Source organism: Mercenaria mercenaria, chromosome 13, assembly GCF_021730395.1.
Source record: "Mercenaria mercenaria strain notata chromosome 13, MADL_Memer_1, whole genome shotgun sequence".
NCBI lineage: Eukaryota > Metazoa > Mollusca > Bivalvia > Venerida > Veneridae > Mercenaria > Mercenaria mercenaria.
The window spans coordinates 1,966,293-1,975,994 of record NC_069373.1 but is presented as its reverse complement, the minus strand read 5'-3'; the positions used below and the strand labels follow the sequence as shown (position 1 = coordinate 1,975,994).

At 34.0% G+C, this 9,702-nt stretch overlaps 1 long non-coding RNA gene across 1 annotated transcript; it reads left to right on the top strand.

Moving 5' to 3' along the window:
• The first annotated feature begins 282 nt into the window (after window positions 1-282).
• Window positions 283-1,168, top strand: LOC128547808 (uncharacterized). Its single transcript, XR_008366646.1, has 2 exons — window positions 283-614; window positions 694-1,168. It is a non-coding gene; the product is annotated as an uncharacterized LOC128547808 (long non-coding RNA).
• Window positions 1,169-9,702: the final 8,534 nt, after the last annotated feature.

Below are 9,702 nucleotides of genomic sequence, written 5' to 3'. Positions count from 1 at the left end.
AAAATTTAACCGGTCAAAGGCTACCGAAAGCCAAAAGAATATCTAGATGTCAATTGCCAGGGACATTTAAATTTACATTTGAGTATCTATATTTAATTACCGTGTGCTGACAAGAAAATTGTTAGTTAGAAAAGTTCTTAATGTTATTAAAAGGTATTATATCCATTTATTTTGCTATGATGTTATACAATCGACAAATAGCTGTACGCAGGGTTGGTCATGGGAAGCACTATCTAGTGAATGTATTTAATTTGTATATTTTTGTCAGGAATCACATAGTAGCTACCAATCAATATCGTTCTAGGTATTCGTCACTTGGACCTCGTGGAATCTTCAGATAGCCAAAACCGGCATCTCAAAGCGGGTCACTTAAACCTCCATTCCCTCACCAAAACCCTTATTGACTTAGCAGTATTACAAGTCTATCTTTCTTTATATCCAAATAAATAAGTGGCAGCTGAATTTTTAGAGGGTTCTAACAAAGGGTTTCGATTACAAAACCAGCGCCCTAGAGTCCAAACTTCAGTCAAACTTTAATTTCCGTTAGGCAAAACTCTGCTGTAGCTAATGAGAAAGTTACTAGTATGTAGGAAGAGCAGTTAAGCAGAATTGCGGTTCCTTTTAAAGAAATGCCTGTTCCAAATTTCAGGCATTCCGCGATCAGTCTTGTGGCCAAAAAGATGGTAGCTCGAGGATTATACACCATCTTTCCTTCCCGAAGTGAACCCCGCAGGGTTCAAGTTTGAATGATTTTATTGATATGTCTTCTTCCTCAGTTCAGTACACTTCTTTAGACAGAGTGACGGAGCTATTGTTTCATTAGTGCAATATTGCGAAATGGCTAAAGTTGGCATCAAATCTGCCTTTCGCCTTTTGAGGTTCATAATTATGGTTTTGAAATTATTAGCCTTCAAATTAGGAGGGGATTATTTTACTGACAAGACGTTACCTATGAGCGTGCAATCTTTTGCTGCCACTGGGAAAAGTTTGCTAATTTATTACAATAGCTGGTCCGGTACAAGAGGAAATCCAAAAGGCTGTTTTATTACTTGGATAATTATGTTTGTTTGGCTCGCTCTAATTCAGGGAATGTATGACCAATTTGTTCTGTTTTATAGATAAATGCCTTAACATACCCGTAGCAAAAAACAAAACAAAAAAAAAACAATGCAAGCCTAAGTTGATCTTTTAATTTCTGTAGCAGAGCCATTCCTTTACTAGACTATTTAGTAGTGGTTTCTATGCTATTATGTGCAATTTGGTTAAAAGTTCACATCATTTAAGAGTGACCAGTTCAATAACAGATGATATGTTTATCATTTTGTTTGACAGTTTTAATGGTTACTGCAGCTTCCACGACTTACACTGATTGGACAGTTCTGTCCTAAACTTCTTTACGGATAGCACTGGTGTACATGAACTAGGACGCGCAGCTTTTTCGAAGTAGTTTGATTTTCTACATTTGCCTTCTAGGGGGCAGACGTTCGTATATGCAATAACGTAACCTTTTTATATTTTAATATTATAAAATAATAATAATATTATATATTTAGTGCCGATCGTGTCAGCTTTACTTGCATGCACAGACGACTTGCACCTTACTGCACTTTTAGCCCATCTTTTAATCAAGAATGTAGCTCGTCATAAAACACGTCTGTATATCTCGGACATTTCTTCTATTGTAAAATAAATAGTCTTGAATATCTTACTTAAAGATTTATGTTACGTTGAATGCTTATCAATTTTGATAGTTTGCATGGGACAATTGACATCAGGCAATCTTTAACGCTTGATTTACTTCGTAAACTTATACAGGTGACGAATACTGTTTGCTCTTCTATATTTTAGGCATTACAGTTTTCAGCAGTAATTTCCCTGACCATTTTGATTTTTAAGGATATGTGAGCTTGTACACACGAACTCAAACTCCTCGAATATAAGTGCTAAAGGTCACGCATTATGTGAGGGAGACGTTAGTATTTTGGATGTTCAATTATAAAGTCGGTATTTCGTTACGACAAGGAATCAGCTGAGGGTTCTCAACTTGTAATGCAGCGTCATAAAGCGATCATACTGTGTCAGAGTCAGGATGGTATGAAATGGCGGCAAGTTAAACCATTAATCTTACACTTGTTTCTTTTTGAAGACAATCAAGGTATCATTGTTATTCATTGAGTAATTAACTTATTTTTCATAAGAGAGAGCTAGAAAACGCGTTAATAATTTCGCTGCTCATTTGTTGTTGTTTTTTAAATATATTGGTGGATACGTTCGTTAACCAGAAATCGTCGAATCCGTGACGGGTCTCTTCAACCGGGATGGGGTGCACTTGTCATAATTTGGAAATATTTTGTTTTTATTCACTCTGCAACACAAGCGTCAGTCCTTTTTAGCAGTAAATTGTTAAGGCACAGCTTCTCATGCAGGGTTTGCTTCGCTATACTGGTGGCGGTTGTCAAGAATTTTCCACGTTGTTCCAAATTCTCGACATGTGGCGGTTAGGTCAGCCTCCACCAGTATATCTTAACGTTGTGTAATAAGTTTGTTTGTTTCAAGTATACTGTATTAGGCCTCTGTTCACAGGGCCTCCACATCTGCATTTTAAACATATACTTTATATCATATGTATTTGTATATTGACATTTATGTGAAGCTGTGACCAATTTCTGCCAACCATTAATTTAAACGAAATTAGATACTAATTGCTTGCTATAGTAAAATTATTAATAGTAAAAGTAATGTATTCTCAACTATCTTGTAATCTCCGTTTTAAAAGTCTTTTATTAATTCTGTGCAACTACTCATAATGTGTTATTATATGATTAACAGTCATAAATCTGTGTATTGAAGTGACACTAATTATTTCTTTTACGTAAAGCCGCGATTTGTCATTATATCTGTTGGTATATTTAATATACATTGTTGCGTTTAGATCTACCTTGTGGGTTCATTATTAAGCTTTTGCACATTCCGAAGAACATATAACGGTCTTTACCAATTAAAATGCGAGGGTTATGATAGCTATTTATCGAAGGAAATTCGATCAGTATTATCTTATATCCTGATGTTATATCCCACCCTCCACTCCCATTGATTTTGGCTTGTATTTTACTTTTTGATTCTGATATCAAATTTCAGTGTGAAGATCAGCTATTATGTGTTCAAAGTTCAGCACAGCACTTTTTCCTCCCTTGTCATGTGTGCGAAAGTTCAACATGGATGTTTGGAGTTTTCTACATAAATGCATTTATGAGAGATACTTATTAAAGGTTTCATTGTTTTTCAAACTGTTAAATGCTGTTAGATTCTATTTGTAACCGTTTAACCAGTAAATCATGGATTCTGTCAAGTCTTTTTTTGTATACCGATTCGTTGAAGCTTCGTGATAGGTTCGGGGTTAGGAATGTCCATGCATGCTAGTATCTTATATTGTAGTCATAAGTTGTTTTTTAAGTATGGTGTTTTTGGCCACTGTCGTTCAAGGGTACCCAACTGTTTTTTCTTTGTATTCACTTTGTGATTGTGTATATGTGTTTGTGTGAAGCTGTGTGAGTTCAGTTTTCTGGAGCCATTTTTTAACGAATTCTGTTGATATTTGCTTTGTTATAGTAAAAATTATTAATAGTATAAAGTAATGTATTTCTGTGCCAAGCTATCTTCAGTAAATCTCCGTTATAGATAAAATGTCTTTTATTCAAATTATATGAATCATACATCATACATGTATATATGAAAAATTAAAAGGTCAGTGAAATCTGAAAAAAATATTAAAAAAGTGACCACTAAAATTATTTCTTTTAACTTAATAAGCATCGAAGACGATTTTTCGGCAACATTTTATATGCTGTTGCTACTATGTATAATATATGCAAAATGAGACGTGCGTTTAGATCTAAAAACAAATGAGTAGGCTGAATATGCTATAAATTAAAATGCATTGAACTGCATGCCCACTTCCCGAAGAATCAAATACATACCCTTACTTACTCTTTTTGCGCTTTCTCCTACCATATTTTTTCCAACAATGCTCATTTACACTGAAATAAGCATATATATATTTGACAGTGAAAAGATTCGGCACAAGATATATATCCTTATATCCCTATATGTATATCCCCGAAACCCCATTAAACTCATCAAAACGGAAACATTGATACATTTAGGTATTTTAATTGTTACTTTTTGAATTACTGAATGAATACAAATATTATTCTAGAATAACATTCTCTGAAGATCAGCGATTATATATATTGTTACTAATTTAATAACGTTAATAAAGGGGAGTTCTAAACACAGCACTTTTTCTCAACGTACCTTGTCATTGTGTGCGAAAGTTCAACAAAATGTTTTTGATGGTTTTGGAGTTATTCTAGCACAAAAATGACATTTTTATGAAGAAAGAAGATAATTTATTAAAAGGAATTTTAAGACATATGGTTCTTTTCACAACAATGTATCTTAATGCAGTTAGAATCTTATTTTCTGTAACCGGGTCAACTCAATTAAATAAAGTGAGATTGGTCAAAAAGTGAGCAAGGCTGTGTTGTGGCTATTATACACAGCAAATTCCCTTAAAGCCTCCTATCGTTGAGTAGAATGCGGAGTGATAGGAATGTACGCATGTACGCTTTATGTTTAAAAATATTATTATGTAACCGATCATAAAGTTTAAACCATAAACCGGTTTAAGCTCCCCAGTGGTGTTTTTGCCACTGTCCGTTCCAAGGCGGTACCCAACTGTGTTCCTTTGTTTGTTCGATTTGTCCTCGTGTGTTGGCTGTGTGTCTGTATGTGTTTGTGGTGTGCAAGTCTGCATGCTGTGAGTTTAGTTTTTGGGAGGCTGCGTTTTTGGTACGTGGCATTCCCTGTTTGATATTTGTCTTTGTTTTTTAAAATGAATTAAATATGTTTTTAATATAGAAATTTCTAAGTTTTATTTTGCAACACTATTTCGATAATGTCGGTTATGAATAACCCTGCGTATTGTTTCTAGAGATTGTTTGCGAAGCGAACGAATCTAGATACCTAAAACTAATTCATCTTATTTTTGGCTGCATTATTAACATACCCTAAAATTGTCCCCACCAGCATCCATTTATCAATAATTGGTTGATTTTTATCTTCGATAAAAGTAAACTTATTGGCGTTCTTCCTTTGTTGAATGTTATGTGCTGTATGTAATTGTCACGTTTTTACACACATCAAAATACACTGAGATTAATTTATCCAATGTTTGCTTCTTAACCTTTTGCCATTGAAAATGAGTGTCTTTAAACAAGTTATCAAATTAAAACCTCATCCGTATTTAAACAAGTTATCGTCGAAGTTGGTAATGTAGCTAGTGAAGTAATATATTTTCTCCATACCAAAGTCTAATAAAAAGTTCATGTTGTATAATTCAATTATATGAGTTTTTTAAATCTAAAGATTTCTGTATAATATATATTGTAATTTTTTTTTTTTTTAAGTTTCGTATGCATCATTTCATTTGTATACATATGTAAAAACATTTGAATATAATGTTAAGGGTTACTGATGAGTCCATGTATCAGAAAAATATCAAATAAACTTCCATAAATAAGATGTTCTGAGTGTAAAGGATTTAATATTAATTCTTCTTTGCCGACATACCATCGGCTAAGGTCCATTAACTTCAATAAGGAGTTTTTCATTATCAATTTAATTTTCTGTTATGATGTGTATTAGTATTTAAACGCACACTGATGATCACATAAGAAAATGCATACTTTAAAACCGTATAATTGAGTAAACGTACTTATTAATATAAGAAATCTAACACCTCTTCAAGATGACGTGTTTATTACAGACAATCATGAATCATTTTAGACAATTAAGCTGTTTCTTTTTCACTATAAAAAACACATAATATACCTCTAAGATTTCAAACTCTTGATAACTAGTTTAATCAGGTATTATATCACAGCTGGTGACTTCTTATATATTTATAACTACTTGCAATAAAACGTAGTGTTTGATAGTGCTTCTTGTAATAAAACATAGTGTTGATACAACTACTTGTTATACAAACATGTATTTAATTTTGTACTTTTATATCCTGAAACAAAGATAATGGAATGACATAGACTAAAGCTGTTTGGTAGGAGTAAGAGGAAAAACAGTAACAAAGGGTATGTATTTAATTCGTCAAGAAGTAGGCATGCAGCCTCTATGCATTTTAATTTATAACATATTCAGCCCACTGTTATTTAAGTCTAAACGCACGTCTACTAATGCATATGGTTATACATAAAAGCAACAACACACGAATTTTCGTCGAAGAAAATCGACTACGATACTTATGAAGTTAAAACTATGGAGGTATGAATATTATATGAATCAAATTATTAATTTTCTGCATTTGGAGGTTATATCCAAAAAGTATTTATTTTGGAATTGGAATTTCAAAAGCTTTAAGTCAATGAATGATTGATTAGTTTCCGTTTATTTTTAAATCAATATATACTAAAAGTTTTCAATAAAATATTAAAATCTTTACAAACGTAGAAAATATGGTACTCTATTTTGTCTGATTAAGTTTGGTTAACCTCCAAAAGCAATATGTTGAAATGTTCTATCTGACAGTTTTATCAAATAAGCTGGATTTATCAAAAGAATAACGCACATTTACAGATAGTAAATCAAAACAACATCAGTTCCGACATCTTATATATATTCTTTAAATGATGGTGATAAATAAGTCGCTATAAGTTTTATAAAAAAATGAAAATATTTAAATAAAATCTGAAAAGTAAATCCCTTGGAAGCACCGAGAACAAGGCAAACATTTAAAATTGCAGACTCGCTTCAACGATCTTCTCAGATCGTTCAGGACGACTTTTATGTCGTGTTACTGGTACTGTTTAATTTCTCAGCATGAACATTTCGGCCTGGGTGGTTCCAATACTCCCGCTTTCATAGCCTTGGGTATTGTTTAATCACCCCTTGGATATGGTGCCTGCTTTTTAATTTTGTCTTTTTGCAGTTCCTGTGATATGCAGGCTCCATAACCTCAGATCCCCTTTCTAAATTCCAGTTTGTTTAGTTCTGCTCATTGTTTTCTCGTTTAGGGCAAACTCATTATTTTAACTGGGGACCATACGCCGCTTTTCATGGAATTACACGCTAGTGTAGCATTGAAGGTTCCATGTGCACCACCGTATGAACACATCTGCGGATGTCTCTTAATTGTTTTTTGTACTTTTAGCATGTGTAAATGTTGAGTTCTGCTCAACCCGGGGCTAGAGGGCGTGGACGGTAGCATGCATTTTAACTACCGTCCATGAACAGGCTCAATCAAACCGAGCCTGCAACATTTTCGTTTTCGTTGTGTTGAGCGACCTGTGGAGTTTCCTCTTTTTCTATTTTAATTGAGTCTGTTCATGTAAGTCATTTTAGGCGATGGCTCAGTAGAATATATCGGAAAAAAAGTCGTCGTGATTCATTGTAATATGATAAACGAGTAAAAACGGCTCTGTTGTTGTAATATAAAATCTAAATATGTCAATTCTTTCTTTTATGACGTATCAAATAATACAAAATTTCCCAACAGTTTTATTATTGAATTTAAAATCACAATTGAATACTTTTACGACTGAGAAGCATGACACAAACCAAAGTGTGTTCGTTTAGCGTAAATGGTTGTTTTTGACAACTATATAATCAACGTATGTAGACTTATAGAATTATTCAAGTGTAATCTGATGTGAAAAAAGACAGCCGATCAGCGACATAAAAGAGGTATATTATCAAAAGTTCATGATACAGTTTCGGCCACTTAAGCATGAGGTCACGTTTATATATTACCCATTGTCGACGCGATCGTCCTGTGTCTGAGTGATCGTCAAACTTTGGTCGTCATCCGCAAGTTTCTTGTTAAAACCCTAGATGTCACCCGAAAAGTTGTAAAAATGCATACGGTCTCACTTAACTACTGACATTTGTCGAGTCGATATCTGGTAGCCGCGGATCGTGATTTTGTAAATAGCGTCGTGTTGACTTCAATGACCTAATTACGAACATTCAATATCACTGTGCATAAGTGTCCATGGTTACTTAGCGGATGCATAATGGTAGCCTAAATAAATCCGAATATTGTCGTGAAATGTTCGTCTTATTTAAACCTGTGGGCGTGTAATCAACAGAAAAAAGTCTCTATTGCAAAATCTACTTTCTTTTGATATATATAATTTGTTTATCTAGGTTAAAGAAAAAGTATACAGTGGTCACGTTGCCAAATAGAAGAGTGCTGTTAGAGCCTTAAAAATCGGAATAGGTATAAACCATTATATTTAGCTCAGTTTACTTTTTCATTGCTGCTGAACTATAACATAGCTATGGTTGCTGAATGCTGTCATGGTGTTTTCACGTGTTGGCGAATCGAAAGCATGAAATCTTGAATAAAAACACGATTTACTACGAATTCAAGCAAAAGCAGTGTTTTACCCTTTTATTCATAAAAAGTAGGGATTTTTGACTGTATATAAGTACCCTATTGTTCGATTTTCAGGACACTTTTCACACGTAGACCAGTATAGGTCAATGATGAGCTTAACAATCGCCAGGATCTCTTAAGTAACTGCTGTTATTTTCTTTTTAATATATCTTCCAAAATATAGGTAAATAAGTACTAGTACCTATACATTCTCATCGTTTAGTACAACAAACAGCCCGAATTCGCTACATGTGTGTATGACCCAAATTTTATCAATGAGAAGGTTCTACTCGATAAGAAACAGGAACCATCTTCTTATACAAATCTAAACATGGCCATGCCTGGTGTAACATATCCTAGTTTCGTTCTTTAAAGTAGCTGACCCAAAGGGCGGATCCAGAGAGGGAGGGAGCAACCCCCTTTTAAAATCTAACGGGCTTACTTTTTTACAGTCTAATGTTGGGCAACAGATGAAATTTTCGGCCCATTGCTCGCAAAGTATGATATCAATAGCTGCAGAAGTGGAGGGACGCGTTTAATTTGACAGTGGAATTTAAAACCAAACTGATCATTTAATAACAAATTTAAAATAGTTAGACCCGTGTTTGTCAAAAAATATATCAGCTTGAACCATTTGTATATTTGTATATCCAAGGGGCATATCCCCAGATCCCGCTATTAATTTCGCACCCCTCTAATACAAAAAGTCTCAACCCAATTCCTGGACCACCTCTGGATTCGTAATGACAATCCGCAAGCTACGTATTATGCAGATGCAATTTCACGCATTCTCCATTTTTTTTTTTACTTTTGTATGTAAATAATTTTTTTTGCATTGGCTCCATGTCTGTTTATAATCATAATAAAGAAGAGAACATAACAGTATTCGAAGATAGATAAGCATGCCATGTCATGCACTACATTTACATTCGAACTGGACAGAACAATACTAAGATCAAATAATTGGTCTACTAGCTGGACTTGGCTGAAGACAGCTTATAGGCCTACACGCACAATATAGTTTACATTCTACTCCTGCAAACAAAAAGGTTATGGGGGCAAGGGACTGTAAATTTGAAAATTCCACAAAGGCGTAGGAACTGTAATGGCTGTTGATACCAGTGCAAAAGAAAAATCACAGAAACTCAAAATTTTGAGAAATGCCAGGGAAGTATAGAAGGGATGTATTGTTTATGCTGTCCGGGCATGCGCAGAAGTGATAAACATCAAAAATTTTAGCTTTAATGAAA